The 19,836-nt window shown below is 41.8% G+C and overlaps 1 protein-coding gene across 5 annotated transcripts in view; it reads left to right on the top strand.

Moving 5' to 3' along the window:
* The window catches only part of LOC134345745 (uncharacterized protein C4orf54 homolog), an 86,589-nt gene that overhangs the window by 31,296 nt on the left and 35,457 nt on the right, over positions 1-19,836 (top strand). For 3 of the 5 annotated variants that reach the window (XM_063046906.1, XM_063046904.1, XM_063046905.1), the window contains exon 3: positions 347-6,135. The exons of the other annotated variants lie outside the window; for them this stretch is intronic. The gene's annotated coding sequence lies outside the window, so the exon portion shown is untranslated. Of the gene's footprint in view, positions 1-346; positions 6,136-19,836 lie in introns of those variants that run through there. 5 annotated transcript variants of the gene reach the window in all.

Below are 19,836 nucleotides of genomic sequence, written 5' to 3'. Positions count from 1 at the left end.
AGAAGCTGTCCTTGAGGCTATTAGTATGGGCTTTCAGGCTTTTGTATTTTCTGCTTGATGGGAGGGGGTAAAAGGGAATGTCTGGGATAGGTGGGGTCTTTGGATGTGTTGGCTGCTTTACCAAGGAAGTACACGACAATGAGGAACTAATTGATCACTTGGCCAAAGAGTTGTCCTGGCTACACTGGACTGGATGATTTCTTCCTGTGGTATAATATTTGGCTATTCTTTATCACTTATGGCCTCATGGTGTCTATCTGTTTATATCTTTTAAGTGGAATAACAGATTATGCATGTAGCCATGTAATTTTTGAGACTAATTCTGGTATTATCTATGTTTGTCTAGGAGGAGATGAGAATGAAGAAATTTGTAAGAAGATTGCTTTGCAAAGCAAGGAAACTTTTTTAAAACATCCTTAATATTTTCCTATTCTAAAATGTAGTTATGTGTGTTTACTATAATTGCATTACTGTTCAGAATAAAACCAAGCTCCTTTTTTTTTTGGAAACATATACAAAGGTTATTTTATGCCAAATCATCAATGCTTACAACCAACACTGGCTATATCTGAGTTTTCACTCAACACAGTTTTTAAAATGGTTTGTAAATGGAGTAAAGTTTGTGTGTTACAGCACTTGAGCTGTATGAGGGTCAGTGCAGTGAGCACTTGATAAGCTAATGTCCTGCTTTTGAACATTTAGCAATACTCAGTGATCCTGCCCAAAAGTGTGCTTGTTCTGTATTTGCAATGCCAGAGGACTCAAGAAGATACTATTGCAGTCAAAACCTTATTTATTTTCTCTGATGAACTGTAAGAAACAAGAAAGTGAAGGATAATGTTGTCTGCTTGATAGTGATTCCCCAGGTCCATACCTCAACCGTGCAAACTTTTATAGATACTTCAAAGCATCAATCTTTAGCAAGAGAACTGTACAGAATGTGTCTCTGCTTCGCAGAGTTCCTTGTCTGATTTTAGAGTATTAAACTTTGATTCAAGTTCTCTGACCTTGTTCTAGAAATAACTAGATGCACATTTCATCACAACTTTGTGACTATTTGGGGATTACTGCACCTCATTGTATGGAAGAATTTTGTTTGAAGCTGCTTAACTTTTTTTTAAGCAAAGAAGTCAATTGAGTTAGCATTTGGTTTCCATGAATGGTTCAGTGTTCATTTTCAAACACTGAAATGGTGTAAGCTGCACAGATCCCAACCACAGATAAGAATAAAGTCAGCCACATTAAGCACAATAATAGTAATGATAGAAAATTGTACCCTTGGTATTTTATTGCAAACCCTTTCCATTTTGCTGTTTATCATTATAGTCACTTAATACAACTTGCTTTCTAACCAGGGAGTCAATCCTCTGGGTGCACTTAATTAAGATATATTGCGATGATCTGCGCTGGAAGTGTAATATTATTATAACCAATCCCATTTATACATTTGCTTTAACCATCCAGCTGGAATCTACATTTAAATTTGCAGCCTGAAATCAGGATTTCCAAGCAATCAGCACAGAATACTGTGCATATAGAATACAGCTATATCTTAGTGCTTGCATTTCAGGTTACAATTTCAGATTTCCTGGTTACTGTAGTCTCATAGTCCATAGTAGTATTTATGTATATGGATGACCCTCTCAACTTATCAGGGAATGTGTGGTCAGATACAGAGCCTCCCTGTTTACATCATTTCCAACATTTCTCAGGGCTTCTATCAATACTGTTTGCACTACTGTTGTATCAGGTGGGAAATACCAGTTACATATCATATCACCACTAAGGCAATAACTTACTCAATTTTTAAATGAATGTTGGAAATACTCAGATGCTTGCAGCAATGAGAGGCTCTGTCTGCCCCTTTTTATAGCCAGTAGTTCTCCGGCAGACATTTCATTTGTCCCCATGGTGACAATAATGGCAGTCAGTGAGTGGCAGCGATGGTGTTGGGGCAGTGCCTTTTAACAGGCACACCTGTTTCACTGCACACTTTGCGTAAAGCACTTTGCTGAGGCTCAGTTTCTTAGAGAGACATTCCCAGCATTCATGGAGGATTTGTCTGGAAGCCACCGCTCAGATTTGGGTGATTTCCAATTTGTTTATTGAGATGGTTTCCAACTTCCCTTCCCAGGAACATCTGCAGAGAAATCCCACAAATTCAATGAATTTTCAAATGCTCTTGGCTGATCCCTAAAATCCCTCTGGCCATTTAACGCAAATGAACCTGTAACAGCTCACAATAGAACTGACCAATCAGTCCACCTCCTGTACTTTTGCTGTGGTTCTGAGAATTAGCCTCTCTAAAATGTCCAGCTGTTTCAGACATGGCGTCAATGTTCAGAAGGGTGCTGTGGATAAGGGGCTTCAGTTTTGCAGAGACTGAAGGAGCGGTGTTTGGTCTTGGAAGAGAAGATAAGGGGGAGAGTTAATAGAGCTGTGCGAGGTAGGAAGGGTTTTGATGGAATAAACCTGGAAACACTGTCTCGTGTTGTGAGAAGGATCAGTAAGCAGAGGCGCAAAGTTTAAAGGCATCAATTATACAGCCATGAGAAAACTGGGGATTTTTTTGTAGTAAGCTATGATACGGAATGCATTGAATGAAATCAGAAGCTGAACATTCAATTGTAAACATCAACAGGGCATTGTAAAAATGCTTGAGGGGTAAGAGGTACCCTGATATGCCCAGTACCCTCTTTACATGTGGTAGCATTTTAAGTGTTTCTCTCTAATCCACTCTAGTCCTGCAAGGCTCCAGGATCCTGCATTCATCTTTTGGGCTGATTGATAATCCCTGATTGCAAATTCTTAACCACTGCTGGACTTGCCTTTGGCTCGCAAAGTCCTAAACTCTGGAACTTATACCCTAACTTCTGTACCTGACTCTCCTACCCCAAGATGCTTTTTCAACCTCCCTCTTTGACCAGGCTCATAAGCAGTTGTTCCATATACTGTACTTCTTTTGTCTGTGTTAGATAAAAACAAATGTAGAACTGTGGTGTTATGGAACATATATTGCTACCATTTTAGCCCATAGTATGTGCACTTTCAGATGAAGTAGTCCAAATGGCATCAAACAAACATTTTATGTACTTGGAAGTCACAAAGCAGAAATGTCAAAATCCCACTCCATTCAGCACTTAGTATAAAATATGTTGCTCTGAAGTTAGGGCAAGGCCTTTTGGGGGAGATCAGGAAACACCTCTATGGATAAAGGGCAGTAAAAGTTAAGTGTTGGGTTTTGCTGATCTTATTTACTGTTGTGGTTTTTTAATGATAGGGTTTGGCTGGTCTTAAAGTGGTTCCTGCCAAATAGTAACCAGGATAGTTTCTTGTCTAAAATTTGGCTGTCATTCAACAATCTCTCTGATGGTTTTACTCCTTGAGACCTTCAGCAAGGGAATGAAAATTATGCAATAACAGGTGCATGTCTCAGGCTAACATTACAGTGGTTGGGGATGAAATTAATTTTGTGAATAAAAGAGAATTTCTTTCTCTATAATTACTGATTGCAAACATTTTTGGAGCTGCAAACATTTTTTTTGAGATTGTCATGAGAAGCAGAGGCAGAGAAGAGACATTTTCCATGTAAACCCATGCTATCCATTGTCCTCATCTACACTATTTCCCATCCCTGAATGCCCTTAAGAAGAATGCACCTTCTTGAATTACCGCAATCCTTAAGTGCAGTTCAGAAAGGAACTCCCGGTGACTTTGACGGACCAGTGATAATTTTCCAAATCAGGATGGTGTGTGACTCGGGAACTCGTGGGTGGCAGTGTTCCCACGTGCCTGACACCCTTCTGATTCACAGCGGTAGAGGTTGTGAGTTTGCAATTTGTATTTTGTAGCTGGTACGCACAACATCCACTATATGTTGGTGGTGGAGAGAACGAATGTTTAGCTTGTCAGAAAGAGTCACCTGGATTAGTCTTTTTTTTATCTTGCATGGCGCTAAACTTCTGGAAATTTGTTGGAACTGCAGTCATCCAGGCAAGTGGAGGGGTGGCTATTGTGCATTGCTGATGATGGAAAAGCTTAGAAGGTAAGTCATTCATCATGGCCACTTGGTGACTATTTCAGTTGATTTTCTGGTTACTGGTGACAGCTGTATTGATGGTTGGAGACTGGGTGATGGAAATGTCACTGAGTGTCAGGAGGAGGTGCTTGAGCTTTGCCTTCACCCCCAATCCGCCTCCTTTGGAAAACTCATCGCAGCTCAGGGCAAGCCAAAGTTTTGTGCTCGGACTGCAGGAAATCCCTCAAGCCAAGTTGGATGAAGGTTGAACATTCATCTTCTATATCTACCTGAATTCCTTTTTTTTTCAAATTCAATTTAGTAGTTGTTTCTTTGAAAAGCACAGAAGGAAAGGGAACACCACCAGATCAACTTCTCTGCTCTGGGAAGTTCAGATAGAGGAGTTCTGACAAAAGGTCATCAGCTCTATTTCTCTCTACAGACATTGCCCGAGTATTATTAATGTTCATCATTTATAGTTAATATCTCCAGCATCTGCAGTTTTTCTTTTTTTTTGAGAGTAGTTCTTGGCTGTCAGAGAAAACAGAAGAGGAATTTTCCTGGGTCCTTAGAAATCAGATGGGTAGGATGTTCCCTTTATTAAACCCATTCAATTTTCTTAATTCAAAGCAAAGATGTTCTTTGGGAATTACCATAAGACCATAAGACAAAGGAGCAGAAGTCGGCCATTCGGCCCATCGAGTCTGCTCCGCATTTTATCATGAGCTGATCCATTCTCCCATTTAGTCCCACTCCCCCGCCTTCTCACCATAACCTTTGATGCCCTGGCTACTCAGATACCTATCAATCTCTGCCTTAAATACACCCAATGACTTGGCCTCCACTGCTGCCCGTGGCAACAAATTCCATAGATTCACCACCCTCTGGCTAAAAAAAGGAAAGTCCATCAGGGAAAGTCCCCCATCTCTCCACACCCAATAATTATTAATGATACTATTCATCTATTTAAAGTACCTCTTAAAGCAGTGAAATTTACATACATACCCATACCCCTTAAGAGAGAATATCAAATGGGTGTTGTCATAGTTTGTGTCCTGACTTTCTGTATACTGACTTGCCCCTTGCAGTCTAGAAAACCTCAGCAGTGGAGCAGGAGAAAGTTCAAACACTCCCTTGCAACTGAACTGGCTGTGAAAGAGTATACAGAAGTGAAAGTTTGCAATGTTACATCCTCAGGGAAAGATCTGCACAACAACAGGGGAGAAAAAAAAACACATTGTTTTGGCCACAACATTAGAGCATTCCATTCCACATTTGTTGACACCACTCTGAAGTATTTGTAAAATGATAGGGCAAGTGGCTCAAATACCAGCTCAGTCAGTTGAACAAGGAGGGAGTTCCAAATCTGGCACTGTCCCTGTCTGGTTTAAGATGTTACATTATTTGTGTGGAATGTGAACTGTTCACAACTGTTGTCAAATTTCAAAAGCTGCTGAGGCTCGAAACTTTGTTGAAATTGCCTGTGTTTTTCTTCTAATTCTTTTCCGTCACCTTGGTTGGTGCTTTCAGTGAACTACTTAAAAGCTCAAGTACAAAACCACTGCCCTGGGTGGATTGTGATATACCTTTGTACACCCTCCCTCCACCCAGCTGAATTTTGTCATGTTTGCCTTCTGCAATCGCACTGTTGAAGTTTGATATTGTCTAGTATTTACACTGTTTCCCAAGTATGCAAAGTGTGTGAGAGCATGTGAGAAGATGGTACGAGATGCGAGGAAGATGGCTGGTGCTGCCACCCAACTGTGAAGCCACCTGGGATGATTGAACACAAAGCAGCAGAAAGAGGAGCAGTTGGTTGAGAGCACGAATGGGGTAGACATGAAAGGAAATGAAATTGAAGAGGAATTTAACTGCAAAAGTGGACAGAGGAAAATCAGCCTGAAAAGTTCTCATAATTAAGGATGAAGCAACATAAAGACATTGTTACAAAACTGGAAATTGCACTAGTCCAGTGTTGCACAAAAGGAAAGTATTTTTAAACAGTGTTAATAGATGGATTGTTTCATATCCCTTTATAAAGCCAATATGGAAACAAATGTATTAGCCAATGATTTGTATGTATTGGATTTGCCTAATAAAACTCATGTAATTTTCCAGCGACAGTTTATTTTGTTTGCTTCCTCTCTGCAGTTATTCATTAGGTTGATGGAATTATCAAGTCATACAGTCATACCTCAAGGTAAATATTCTGATAAATCAATGCTGAATAAATTGATAATTTAACCAAGGAAATTAAAATTTTATTTATGCTAAAAAGTATAAAAAATGAACTATCAGATTATTTGTTTGGAACATTTACTTAACGCAGCAAAGTCATACAGTTTACCAGTGACTCATAATTTTTCAAAGCACTTTACTGCCAATGAAGTAATTGTGAAGTTGGTCACTGTAGATTGTTATGCTGGACTTTTCTTTCTCAGGAGATCATTCTTAATGGGTTCTCTGCCAGACCAGAGTCCCTGCGTTTCTATTTAGAACTTAAGTAGAAGGAGGAAGAGGATATTTGATCCAATGAACATACTAAATGAGTGAGTATAATGAAGACTGAAAATCAACAGACTCCGGTGAAAGATCCATGAACCGGGTGAAGAGATTTCTTATTGTCTCAGTCTTAATAGTCACTCTAAGATCATGTCCATTAGCTCCTGATCCCAGGTAGAGAAACCAAACTTCAACAACTCTTACTTACTGCGGCGCTTGTGCAGGATTTGCTGTAGTTAAAGAGAAATGAAAGCCAATTCCATGGTAAACCAAAGACATAAAATGAGCCTCAGTTATTAGGAGAAGCTAAAAAAAAAGCCAACAACAGGAATTCTGCAGATGCTGGAAATTCAAGCAACATACATCAAAGTTGCTGGTGAACGCAGCAGGCCAAGCAGCATCTATAGGAAGAGGCGCAGTCGACGTTTCAAGCCGAGACTTACGAAGGGTCTCGGCCTGAAACGTCGACTGCGCCTCTTCCTATAGATGCTGCTTGGCCTGCTGCGTTCACCAGCAACTTTGATGTATGTTGCTAAAAAAAAAGCCAGTTCTTCTTGGAGTATTTATTTAGCAGTCCTGTTCCAAGTATCACAGTTTCAACAAGGTAAGCACAGAGAAACTTTCCAATAGCAGGAGTGAAAACAGAAAACAATGAAAATGCACATAAGGTCAGGCAGCATCTGGGGAGGGAATCAACATTCCAGAAGAGTCCATAAGCAAAATACAGTGCTTGAAGGAAAATGGCTAAAAGGGTGGAGCAAGCAGATTTAGTGGGAGCATTCATAACTGTGGTTAGTTTTGAGCTCCTTATCAAAGGAAGGCTGTGCTGGCATTGGAAAGGGTCCAGAGGAGATTTATGAGAATGATTCCAGGAATTAAAGAGGTAACATGACATATGAGTTGCACTTGAGGCTCTGGGCCTGTAGTTGATGGAGTTTAGAAGGATGTGGGGAGATCTCATTGAAGCCTATCAAATATTGAAAGGCATAGATAAATGTGGAGAGGGTGTTTTCTATAGTGGGGGAGTCTAGGGCTAGAGGGTGGTGAACCTGTGGAATTCATTGTCACGAGCTGCAATGGGTATATTTAAAGCAAAAGTTAATAGGCTCTTCATTAGTAAGGGTGACAAAGTTTACAGGGAGAAGGCAGGAGACTGGCAGAGGGATAATATATCAGCCAAGACAGAATGGCAGATCAGATGCAATGGGCTGCTCAGCTTGCTCCTGCCCCACTGAACTCATTTCTGCATACCTCGACACGGTTTTATCCCCCCTTGTTCAATCCCTTCCTACCTATGTTCGTGACACTTCTCATGTTCTTAAACTTTTCGATGATTTTAAGTTCCCTGGCCCCCACCGCTTTATTTTCACCATGAATGTCCAGTCCCTATATACTTCCATCCCCCATCAGGAAGGTCTCAAAGCTCTACGCTTCTTTTTGGATTCCAGACCTAATCAGTTCCCCTCTACCACCACTCTGCTCCGTCTAGCAGAATTAGTCCTTACTCTTAATAATTTCTCCTTTTGCTCCTCCCATTTCCTCCAAACTAAAGGTGTAGCTATGGGCACCCGTATGGGTCCTAGCTATGCCTGCCTTTTTGTTGGGTTTGTGGAACAATCTATGTTCCGTGCCTATTCTGGTATCTGTCCCCCACTTTTCCTTCGCTACATCGATGACTGCATTGGCGCTGCTTCCTGCACGCATGCAGAACTCGTTGACTTCATTAACTTTGCCTCCAACTTTCACCCTGCCCTCAAGTTTACCTGATCCATTTCCGACATCTCCCTCCCCTTTCTAGATCTTTCTGTCTCTATCTCTGGAGACAGCTTATCTACTGATGTCTACTATAAGCCTACTGACTCTCACAGCTATCTGGACTATTCCCCTTCTCACCCTGTCTCTTGCAAAAATGCCATCCCCTTCTCGCAATTCTTCCGTCTCCGCCGCATCTGCTCTCAGGATGAGGTTTTTCATTCCAGTGCGAGGGAGATGTCCTTTTTTAAAGAAAGGGGCTTCCCTTCCTCCACCATCAACTCTGCTCTCAAACACACCTCCCCCATTTCACGCACATCTGCTCTCACTCCATCCTCCCGCCACCCCACTAGGAATAAGGTTCCCCTTGTCCTCACCTACCACCCCACCAGCCTCCGGGTCCAACATATAATTCTCCGTAACTTCCGCCACCTCCAACGGGATCACACCACTAAGCACATCTTTCCCTTCCCCCCCCCTTTGCTTTCCACAGGGATCGCTCCCTACGCGACTTCCTTGTCCATCCCTTCCCACACCGATCTCCCTCCTGGCACTTATCCGTGTAAGCGGAACAAGTGCTACACATGCCCTTACACTTCTTCCCTTACCACCATTCAGGGCCCCAGACAGTCCTTCCAGGTGAGGCAACACTTCACCTGTGAGTCGACTGGGGTGATATACTGCGTCCAGTGCTCCCGATGTGGCCTTTTAAATATTGGTGAGACCCGACGCAGACTGGGAGATCGTTTCGCTGAACACCTACACTCTGTCCGCCAGAGAAAGCAGGATCTCCCAGTGGCCACACATTTTAATTCCACGTCCCATTCCCATTCTGATATGTCTATCCACGGCCTCCTCTACTGTAAAGATGAAGCCACACTCAGGTTGGAGGAACAACACTTTATATTCCGAATGGGTAGCCTCCAACCTGATGGCATGAACATTGACTTCTCAAACTTCCGCTAATGCCCCACCTCCCCCTTGTACCCCATCCGTTATTTATTTATTCACATTCTTTACACACATTCTTTCTCTCACTCTCCTTTTTCTCCCTCTGTCCCTCTGACTATACCCCTTGCCCATCCTCTGGGTTCCCCCCCCTTTTCCTTCACCCTGGGCCTCCTGTCCCATGATCCTCTCATATCCCTTTTGCCAATCAACTGTCCAACTCTTGGCTCCATCCCTCCCCCTCCTGTCTTCTCCTATCATTGTGGATCTCCCCCTCCCCCTCCCCCTCCCACTTTCAAATCTCTTACTTTCTCTTCTTTCAGTTAGTCCTGACGAAGGGTCTCGGCCCGAAACGTCGACTGCACCTCTTCCTAGAGATGCTGCCTGGCCTGCTGCATTCACCAACAACTTTGATGTGTGTTGCTTGAATTTACAGCATCTGCAGATTTCCTCGTGTTTGCAATGGGCTGTGTAGTCTAATTCTGCTCCTATGTCTTATGGTCTAAGAGTGGTAGATTTACACCGTCCAAGGAAGGATATTTGCAAGGCAGTACGAAAAGAACAGGAGAATTAAACTAACACAAGGAGTCTATCAAAGTGCCAATACGTTTTGGTTTTAGTTGAGTTTTAAGGGAATGAACTTGCTGACTTTTTTTTTGCTTCATCCTATCTTACATTCCTTTGTCAAGATGTTTAGTGACACATGCCAACAAGTTGACCTGATTACAGTCAGTTCAATGAGGTTGATCTGTCTTTGAGCTTTTGATACAAAGCAGAAACCAAATGAAGTAGTCATTGTGCAGATAGAACAGAAAGGCTTTATGCAGCAATGAAGTAATTAAACATTCTTTTAAGTAAAGCTAAGTGAATTACGGGAAGAATGTAGACGACAGTTCAAGCAGGCTGAAGATGATATTTAAGGTACAGAGCCATGTTGCCAGCACCAGCACTGGAATCCAGAGCAGGTGTTGCTGGAATTGACATGTAAACTGAAGAGAGTGACAGGAGAGCAAGCTGAAACCTGAACTCACTGAACTACAATTTCTTCCTTGCAAGCAATAGGCCTCTCAAACAATTATGCAAACAGATGAAAGGAAGTGATCAATGAAAGGCAAAATACCTCTGAATTTCTTTACAACCTGTAATATCCCTTTCAGACACCACAGGGTACTTTGCAGCCAAAACAAAAATACTCCTTATGTACAATCACTGTTAACCCACAGTCAATGATTCAGGGACAATGTCTTCCCTCCACCATCAGATTTCTGAACAGTCCATGCGCTGAAGGGTGGGTTTCTGTGCTGTACTGTCCTAAGTTCCAGAGCTGCACACAACACTCCACTTACGCAGAGTAAGTGCTTTATAAAAGTTCATCATGACTTCCTTGCTCTTTGAACTCCACCGTCTCGTTTTATCCTGCCGCTATATAAATATACCCACAGGTGTCCCTCTTTCTGTATTCCTTTGGTTTATATTGCCTCTTTTCATTTTCCACAGGACTTCACTCTGCTCTGCTCATTATTGTGGTTGCATGTTTGGTTTAGTTAAATTTTTTGGTTGTTGCCAACTCCCCAGGATGTTTCAATAGGTACATTTAATGTCAGAGAAATGTATACAATATACATCCTGAAATTCTTTTGAGTTATTTCACATACTAAGCTTCCCTTGAGAAATTTCAGGTTCGTGTGATGAAGGTTTTGTCAAAATTATGTAAGGGCAAAAGCTCCAGGTTTTACACTCGATTGACAATGATGCAATGGCAGTATCATAGCATCGTTGAGTATGGAAATGGGTCTTTCAATCCAACTAGTCCAAACCAGCCAGGATTTCCATCTAAACTATTTTCATTTACCTGTGTTTGGCCCGTATCCCTCTAAACCTTTCCTATCCTGCACCTGTCCAAGTAGCTTTTAAATGTTATTATCGTACCTGACGCTTCCTCTGCAGTTTGTTCCATATTCTGACCACCCATAGTGAAAAATTGCCACTTAAGTTCCTATTAAATCATTCCCCTTTCACCTTAAATCTATGTCCTCTAGTTTTTAATTCCCTAGCCTGGAGGGAAAAAAACTGTGTACATATTGTACATGCCCATCATGATTTTATACACCTCCATGAGTTCATCCTTCAGGATCGTATGCTCCAATGAGAAAGTCCCAAGCTGCTCTACCGTCCCTCGTGGATGAATAGTGGAGTGGTTGCATCACATCCTGGTATGGAGACTCTGAAGCACTGGATCACAAGAGGCTGCAGCTCCATCACCGGCCCAGATCTCCCCGCCACTGAGAATGTTTTCAAAAGGTGGTGTCCCAAGAAAGTGGTACCATCACCATCTGGGACATGCCCGCTTCTCATTACCACCATCGGGGGGTGGGGGGGGGAGGGACAAGATCTTCATCCAATGATTCAGGAACAACTTCTTCCCCTCTGCCATGAGATTTCTGAAATGTCTATGAACGATAAACACTACCTCATTTTTTTTGCATTCTTGGTAATTTATGGTAATTTCATGCCTTTGCATTGCTGCCACAGCAACAAATTTCACACCATATAAGTCTGATGATTATCCTGATTCCGATTCAAGTCCCTCAACAGATCAGGTGAGCGTGCAATTTGCAGAGGAACCTATAGGTGGCAGCTTTCCTTGTGTCTGCTGCTGCTGTTCTTGCCGATACAGGCCACATGTTTGGGAGCTGCTGTAAATTTATGAATTATATATATCTTCCATTGAGCCCTCATGTCTTTGATCCGTGGGACAAATGCAGCAAATAACTTGGTTCAGCGCACAAAGTGCTGGAGAAACGCAGCAAGTCAGCAGCATCCATGCAGGGAAGTGGACAGTCATTTCAGGTCAGGGTCTTTCATCGGGACAAGGGGAGATAGCCAATGTAAAATGGGGGTAAGGGGTGGAGCAAGGACTGGCAGGTGATAGGTGGATCCAGGTGAGAGTGATAATAGGGGTACGGAAAAGGGGAGAAGAGTGGAAATGATGTGAGAAGCTGTGAGGTGATAGATGGATGTGAAGTAGATGGAATTTGATTGATAGGATAGGACTCAATGGGCCAAGTGACCTAATTCCGCTCCGTGTAAATTAATCCGGATTTACAAGGGGTGATTGATAAGTTCGTAGCCTAAGGTAGAAGGAGTCAATTTTAGAACAGCTAGCACATTTATTTTTCCTACATTTACACACTTAGTCCAGCGGTCATGGAGCATACAGATCCCTTCTTTGTAGACGTCGGCGTCTTGGACCTCCAGAAAGTGGTCCACAGCAGGGGTGATTGATAACTTCGTGGCCTAAAGTAGAAGCAGATGAGTTATTAACTTCAAATTTTCTGCATTTTCACACAGAGTTGAACTGCATGTGCATGTAACGAGAGCTGTATAACTCATCTCCTTCTACCTTAGGCCACAAACTTATCAATTACCCGTGCTGTGGACCACTTCTACAAAGAAGAGATCCGTATCCACGACCGCTGGATTATGTGTGTACATGTAGGAGGGGACTATGTTGAAAAATAAATGTGCTAGGTTTTCTAAAATTGACTCCTCCTACCCTAGGCCACGAACTTATCAATTACCCCTCATATTATGCCTTACGGTCTTATAGGGAGGATAGTGAACCTTAGAATAAAGGGAAGGAAGTGAGGAGGGGAACTGGAGGGATATGTGGGTGGGCAGATCGAGAGTGCTAGGGTGATAAAGAGAAGGGGTGATGGGGTTGATGGGATAAGGGTAAAATGGGAACACAGAGGAGTGATTACTTGAAGTTAGGAACATGGATGTTCATGCTAGCAGGCTGGAGACTATCAACCTCCTTGGAGGCAGCCTACGACGTTGAGAAATCCAGCTACCAGTGCAAGAAAAAGATAATGGGATACTGTAAAACTTTCTGAACACCTGATCAGCAAACTGGGTGTCCTCAGATGGCCAGTTGCAACAAGGATATTTAAGGCAATGGTATCTATGTCCGAACTCCTGGCACTGCTGTGTAACAGGAAACTTTCCCGTTAATGCCCTCAGCTCCACTGAAACATAATCTGGGTTAGAAAAGCCAAAGGTCTGAAGGAGTGGGAATATGTTAACCAGAACAATTTTGGGGACCTCCTGTCTCAAACATGAGAAGATAATTGCTGGAGTAGACCAAACTGATGCTCACAGTCAGGAATGAGTGCTTGTAATCAGGTGAGATTTCCAGAACTCATTAATTAACATGTTGTGGGTGCACTTTCACCATTTCCTTTAGAGGGATGAAAAAGGGAGATAATCTTAGTTACGTTGAATAGAAACAGACCTTGCATCTATGCCAATCACCATGCCTATCCCTACTAATCTCACTTCAAAGTCAAAGTAACTTTATTATCAAAGTATGTACATGCTACCATATACCATCTTCTTGCAGGCACCCTCAGGAAGATAAGGAAATACGGTAGTTTCCTTAACATCAGTTCTTATCAAGGAGAAGGACATGGAGAATAGAGAGATCAGTACTGAGTTTATTGATGTGCTAGTGCATTTCAAGGTAAAGGAGAAGATAGTGTTGGATCTCTTAAAGAGCATTTAAGTGGCTAAGTCCCCAGGGACTAATGGGATATGCCCCAGGTTATTCAGAGAGGCAAGAGAAGACATTGCTGGGGCCTTGACCAATATCTTCATGTCTTGTCTAGCCACAGGCAAAGTTCCGGAGGACTGGTGAGTAGCTAATGTTGTTCCATTATTCAAGAAGAGAACCAGCAATAACCCTGGAAACTATAGACTGGTAAGCCTCACATCAGTGGTAGGGAAGTTACAAGAGAGAATTCTTAGGAATCAGATTTATGTGCGCTTGGAATACCATGGGAGAGCCACTGTAGCTTTGTGCAGGGCAAGTCAAATCTTACTGAGCTTTTTTGACAAGGTGATGAGAATGACTGTTGAAGGTAGAGATGAGGATGTTGTCTATATGGGTTTTAGTAATGCATTAGACAAAGCTCCCCATGGAGGGCTCATCCAAAAGATTAAGATGCATGGGATCCATGGAGAATTGGCTGTTTGGATTCAGAACTAGTTTGTCCATGGAAGACAGAGGACCTATTCTAGCTGGCAGTCTGTGATCAGTGATGTTCCGCAGGAATTTGTACTGGGACCGCTGCTGTTTGTTGTGTATATAAACGACCTGGGTGAAAGTGTAGATGATTTGATTGGTAAGTTTGCAGATAATACAAAGATTGATGGTGTTGTGCATAGTGTAGAAGTCTGGCAGAGAATAAAACAGGATATAGATCAGTTGCAGATATGGGTGGAGAAATGACAGTTGGAGTTTAACCCAGCCAATGTGAAGTGTTCCACCTTGGTAGGTCAAATGCAAAGAGACAGTACACTGTTAAGTGCAAGACCCTTAACAATGTTGATGAGCAGAGGGATCTTGTGGTTTAGTTTCATAGCTCCCTGAAAGTGGCTACACAGGTGGATAGGGTGGTTCAGAAGGCATATGGCATGTTTGCCTTTATTAGTTGAGGCAATTAGTTCAAAAGTCAGGAAGTTACTGTATGTTACAGCTTTATAAAACTCTAGGCCTCATCTGGAGTATTGCATACAGTTCTGGTCACCCCATTATAAGAAGGCTGCCAAGGCTTTGGAGAGGATGCAGAAGAGGTTTACCAGCATGTCATCTGGATTAGAAAGCATGTGCTGCAATGAGAGTTTGGACAAACTTGGGTTGTTTTCTCTGGAATGGCAGAAGCAAAGGGAAGATCTGATAAAGGTTTATAACATTATGGGAGACATAGAACAGACAGACTGTTTCTTTTTCTGAGGTTTGAAATGTCTAATACATGATAGCATGCATTTAAGGTGGGGGGGTAATTTAAAAGGAGATGTTAGGGGCAATTTTTTTAAAGGAGTGGTGGGTGCATGAAATGTGTTACCTGGGGTGGTGGTAGGGGCAGAAATATTAGAGGCTTTTAAGACAGATTTATAGGCACATGAATTTGAAGGGAATGGATATAGTGTAGACAGAAAATTGTAGTTTAGGAAGGTATGCAATTACTAATTTAATTTGTTTGGTACAACATAGCAGGCCAAAGGACCTGTTCCTGTGCTGTACTGCTCTATGTTCTATGTAGTAGAATTTGAGAAAAATTATACATAAGCAAAGACTGACAAACAACCAATGCAGAAAAGAAGACAAATTATGCAAATAAAAATATAAATAATGCTGACAACATGAGTTGTAGAATCTTGAAAGTGAGCCTGTAGGTTGCGAAATCTGTTCAGAGTTGAGGTGAGTCAATATTGGTTCAGGAGCCCAATGGTTGTAGGTCAATAACTGGTCCTGAACCCGGTGATATAGGACCTAAAGCTCCTCTTCCTCCTGTCCAATGCTAGTAGTGAGAATAGAACGCAGCCAGGATGGTGTGGGTCCTTGGTCACTTGCCTGGCATCCCTTTAAATCCTGCTCATTCAATCACATATCCAGATCCCTCTTAAATGTTATTACTGTCATTGCCCCCACTACCTCCTCCGGCAGCTCCTTCCAGATACCAACTACTCTTTGAGAGACCGAATTACCCATTTGGTCCCCTTTAAATCTCCTCCCTCTCACTTTAAGTCGATGTCCTCTTGTTTTAGACACCCCACTAAGGGAAACAGATTGATTATCTACCATGTCTATACCTCTTAACTTTACATACATCTATTCATATCACCTATTAGCTTCCCTTGCTCCAGGGAAAACAGACCCTGTCTTCTCCTTACAAGTGAAGCTCCAATCCAAACAACATGCTTACGAATTTCTCTGTACCCTCTGATCTTAATTACATCCTTCCTATAGCTCGGCAACTAGAACTGCACACGATACTCAAAGTGCAGCTTAACTAAAGTGTTATACAACTGTAACATGATGCCCTAACCCTTTGTTCTCAATGCTACAGCAGAGAAGGCAAGCATGCCAAACACCTTCTTCAGCACCCTATCTACCTGTGTTGCCACCTTTAGGGAATTATGTACTTGTACCCCTAGTTTAACAGCACTCCCCAGGGCCCTGGCATTTGCAATATATGTCCTATCCTGGATTAATTTGCCAAGAAGTAGCAGTTCACACTTGTCAGAATTAAACTCCATCTGCCATTCTTTGTCCCACTTTCCCAGATAATCAATATCACTAATAACTCTAATAAAGAGCTAGACAAAAACGTGAATGATTGATGAAGTTGCTGATTTTATTGCCACATGTTAATTGTGAGCAATGTTGAGCTGCTAGGTAAGAAAGGATGTGCTATCCCTGGAGTGGGTCCAAAGAAGTTTCACTGGAATAATCCCTGGAAAGAAAGGCTTAATCAATAAGGAGCATTTGATGCCTCTAGGATGAGAAGGGATCCTATTGAAACCTACCAGCTACTGAAAAGCTGAGTCAAGTAGATGTGGCAAGGATATTTCCATCAGTAGGAGAGTCTAGGTTCTGAATAAAGAGATGTCCCTTTAAAACAGAGCTGAGGCACAATTTCCTCAGTCAGAGGGTGGTAAGTCTGTGAAATTTGTTGCTACTGACAGCTGTGGAGGCCAAGTTATTGGGTGTATTTAAGGCAGAGATCGATAGGTCCATAACTGGTAAAGGATTAAGGGTATGGTGAGAAGGCTGGAGAATGGGATTGAAAAAAATAGCCACGACTGAATAGCAGAGCAGACTTGATGGGCTGAATGTTCTAACTGCTTATGGAATATTGAATGGGAAGGCAGAATATATTTACTCAAACAAGAGACAGAGAATGACAGACAAGGCTCTGTTGATAGGAAGACCCCAATAAATAAACAGCCATTCTAAAGAAAGGACTATGCATTGCTGTATTAAACACATCTTTTCTAACAGTTAACTGGATACTTTTCACACCAATATGCCGTAATTGTAGTCACAGAGGTCAAAAACAGGCACTTTGGTGTAGCTCGTCCATATTGGCCAGGATATCTATACAAGCTAATCCCACTTGCCTGTTTAAATGTCTTAAACATTGTAATTGTACCTCTTCTTGTTACTACCATAGGGGGGGAGGTACGGAGCCTGAAGACTCACACTCAATAATTCAGAAACAACTTCTCCTCCTCTGACATTAGATTTTCTGAACAGTCCATGTACTGAAGAACACTGCCTAGTTATTTGGTTTTTTTTAAGTATTTTTGTAACTTAAGGTAATTTTATGCCTTTGCAGTACACTGCTACTGCAAAACAATAATTTTTACATCATATAATAAATCTGATTCTGACTCTCTACCCACCTCGATTGCTTTCTCCGACAACTTTTTCCATAGACCTGCCACACACTGTGTAGAAAAACATTCCCCTCAGGTCCTCTTTAGACCTTTCCCCTTTCACCTTAAATGTATGCCCTCTAGTGTTAGCTCTGATTTTGAAAGATTGCTACCAATTTCCAATTTCATTTTATCAGTTTGCAAACAAAATGTAAATATCTATTACCTTGATCCTGTCTTTTGTATGCACTAAAATGCCACATTAAAACATATTGTGTATAGTTCATGTTTAAGTTCAGTATGTATTTGTAAATGCTGTTCATATGATGCTATGTGCCTGTGATGCTACCAGTTTTTCAGAGTCAGGCTTAATATCAACAGCATATGTCATGAAATTTGTTAACTTAGCTGCTGCAGTTCAATGCAATACATGACAATATAGAAAAAAGTAAATCATTTACAGTAAGTATATATATGTATATTAATTCAAAATAGTGCAAAAACAGAAATAATAAAAAAAAGCGAAGTAGTGTTCATGGGTCAATGTCCATTTAGGAATTACATGGAAGAGGGGAAGAAGCTGTTCCTGAATCGCTGAGTGTGTGCCTTCAGGCTTCTATACCTCCTTCCTGATGGTAACAGTGAGAAGAAGACTTGTCCTGGATGATGGGGGTCCTTAATAATGGACGCCACCATTCTGAACCACCACTCCTTGAAGATGTTTTGGATACTATGGAGGTTAGTACCCAAGATAGAGTTGAAAAATTTTACAACTTTGCACATGCACATATGTACTTGTGCATGTGACCATAAACTCGACTTTAACTTTAAAGAGTTTGATTTCATAGGTTTACAGGAACAGGTGGAGGTGACTCAGTCTCTGTGGCTTGCTGTTGAGTTATGCTAATACCTTGCCCAATCCTTTGTATTTATCTCATTTTACTACAGTTAGCGTAGTTATAAAAGAAAGTCCTGGGTATGCCAACCTTTATTGGAGTGGACAGCCAGAGATGTTTCCCCAGGGTAGAAATGGCTAATACGAGGGGGCGTAATTTTAAGGTGATTGGAGGAAAGTATGGAGGAGAATGAGGGAGGTAAGATTTTTTTTATACAGAGTGATGAGTGTGTGGAGGGCCATGCCAGGTTTGATGGTAGAGGCAGATACTTTAGGGACATTTAAGAAACACTTAGATAAGTGGATTGAAGAAAAATTGAAGGTGATGTGGAAGGGAAATGTAAATTGGTCTAGGTTAAATTGAGTAGGTTAAAAAGTTGGCACAACATCGAGGGCCATAGGGACTGTACTGTGCTGTAATGGTCTATGTTCAATGTTTAATTTTAAAGTTTTATAGAGTGTTCTTCATTACCTACAGTTTTTGTTTCCCTACTTTAATTCTACCTATTTAAAGTTTACCGTTTTATTTTCAATATTATTGTTTAGGCTTTAGTCTTTGCTCATCTTTCAGAAAAGACAAGGAATTTCAGAAGTAACTTGGGACTCATGGGCTAACTTGCACCTTATTTTCTGCCTGCACTTCACTTTCTCTGTAACTGTAACACTTTATTCTATATTATGCTTTTCTTTTTCCTTGACATTTCCTCAAGACATTGTTGTAATGAAATGATCTGTATGGATGGCAAGTAAAACAAGTGTACCTCAGTACATGCTCAGAAGGGATGGTTTGCACCTGAACTGGAAGGGGACTAATAGTCTAGCAGGAAGGTTTGCTAGTGCTGCACGAGTGGCTGGGGTGAGGGCAGGGGGGTGTTTGGTGTTAAACTAGAGTTGCAGGGAGATGGGAACCAGAGCACCAGAACAGATGGTGGAGTAGCTGTGGAGAACGATGCTGTTAAGCCTACATACAAAGCAATGCACACAAAATGCTGGAGGAAATCAGCAGGTGAGACAGCGTCTATAGAAAAGAATAAACAGTCAACATTTCGGGCCAAGGCCCGTCTTCAGGACTAACAGGTCAAGTATGGTGGGACTAATTTTCTGAGCTGCAACTATTTCAATGCAGGGGATATTGTAGGAAAGGCGGAGAGCTTAAGGCATAGATCGGCATGTGTAATTATGACATGGTAGCCAATAGTGAGACTTATGATGAGGCAGCTCAGTGTTCCCGGGTTCTGTTGTTTGAGGCGTGATAGACCAGGAGGGATTAAAGGAGGAGGGGTAGCATTACTAGTCAGGGAAAATGCCATGGCAGTGCTCAGTTAGAACAGACTGGAGAGCTTGTCAAGTGAGACTTTATGGGTAGAACTGAGGAAGAAGAAAGGTATGACCACATTAATGGGGCAATATTATAGACCACCCAACAATCCGTGGGATTTAGAAGAGCAAATGTATAGAGAGATTTCAGACTGTTGCCAGAGACATAAGGTTGTGATAG

Source organism: Mobula hypostoma, chromosome 4 (assembly GCF_963921235.1).
Source record: "Mobula hypostoma chromosome 4, sMobHyp1.1, whole genome shotgun sequence".
Lineage (NCBI taxonomy): Eukaryota > Metazoa > Chordata > Chondrichthyes > Myliobatiformes > Myliobatidae > Mobula > Mobula hypostoma.
Note: the sequence above shows the minus strand (reverse complement) of the source record. Positions and strands in the feature narration are given on the sequence as shown.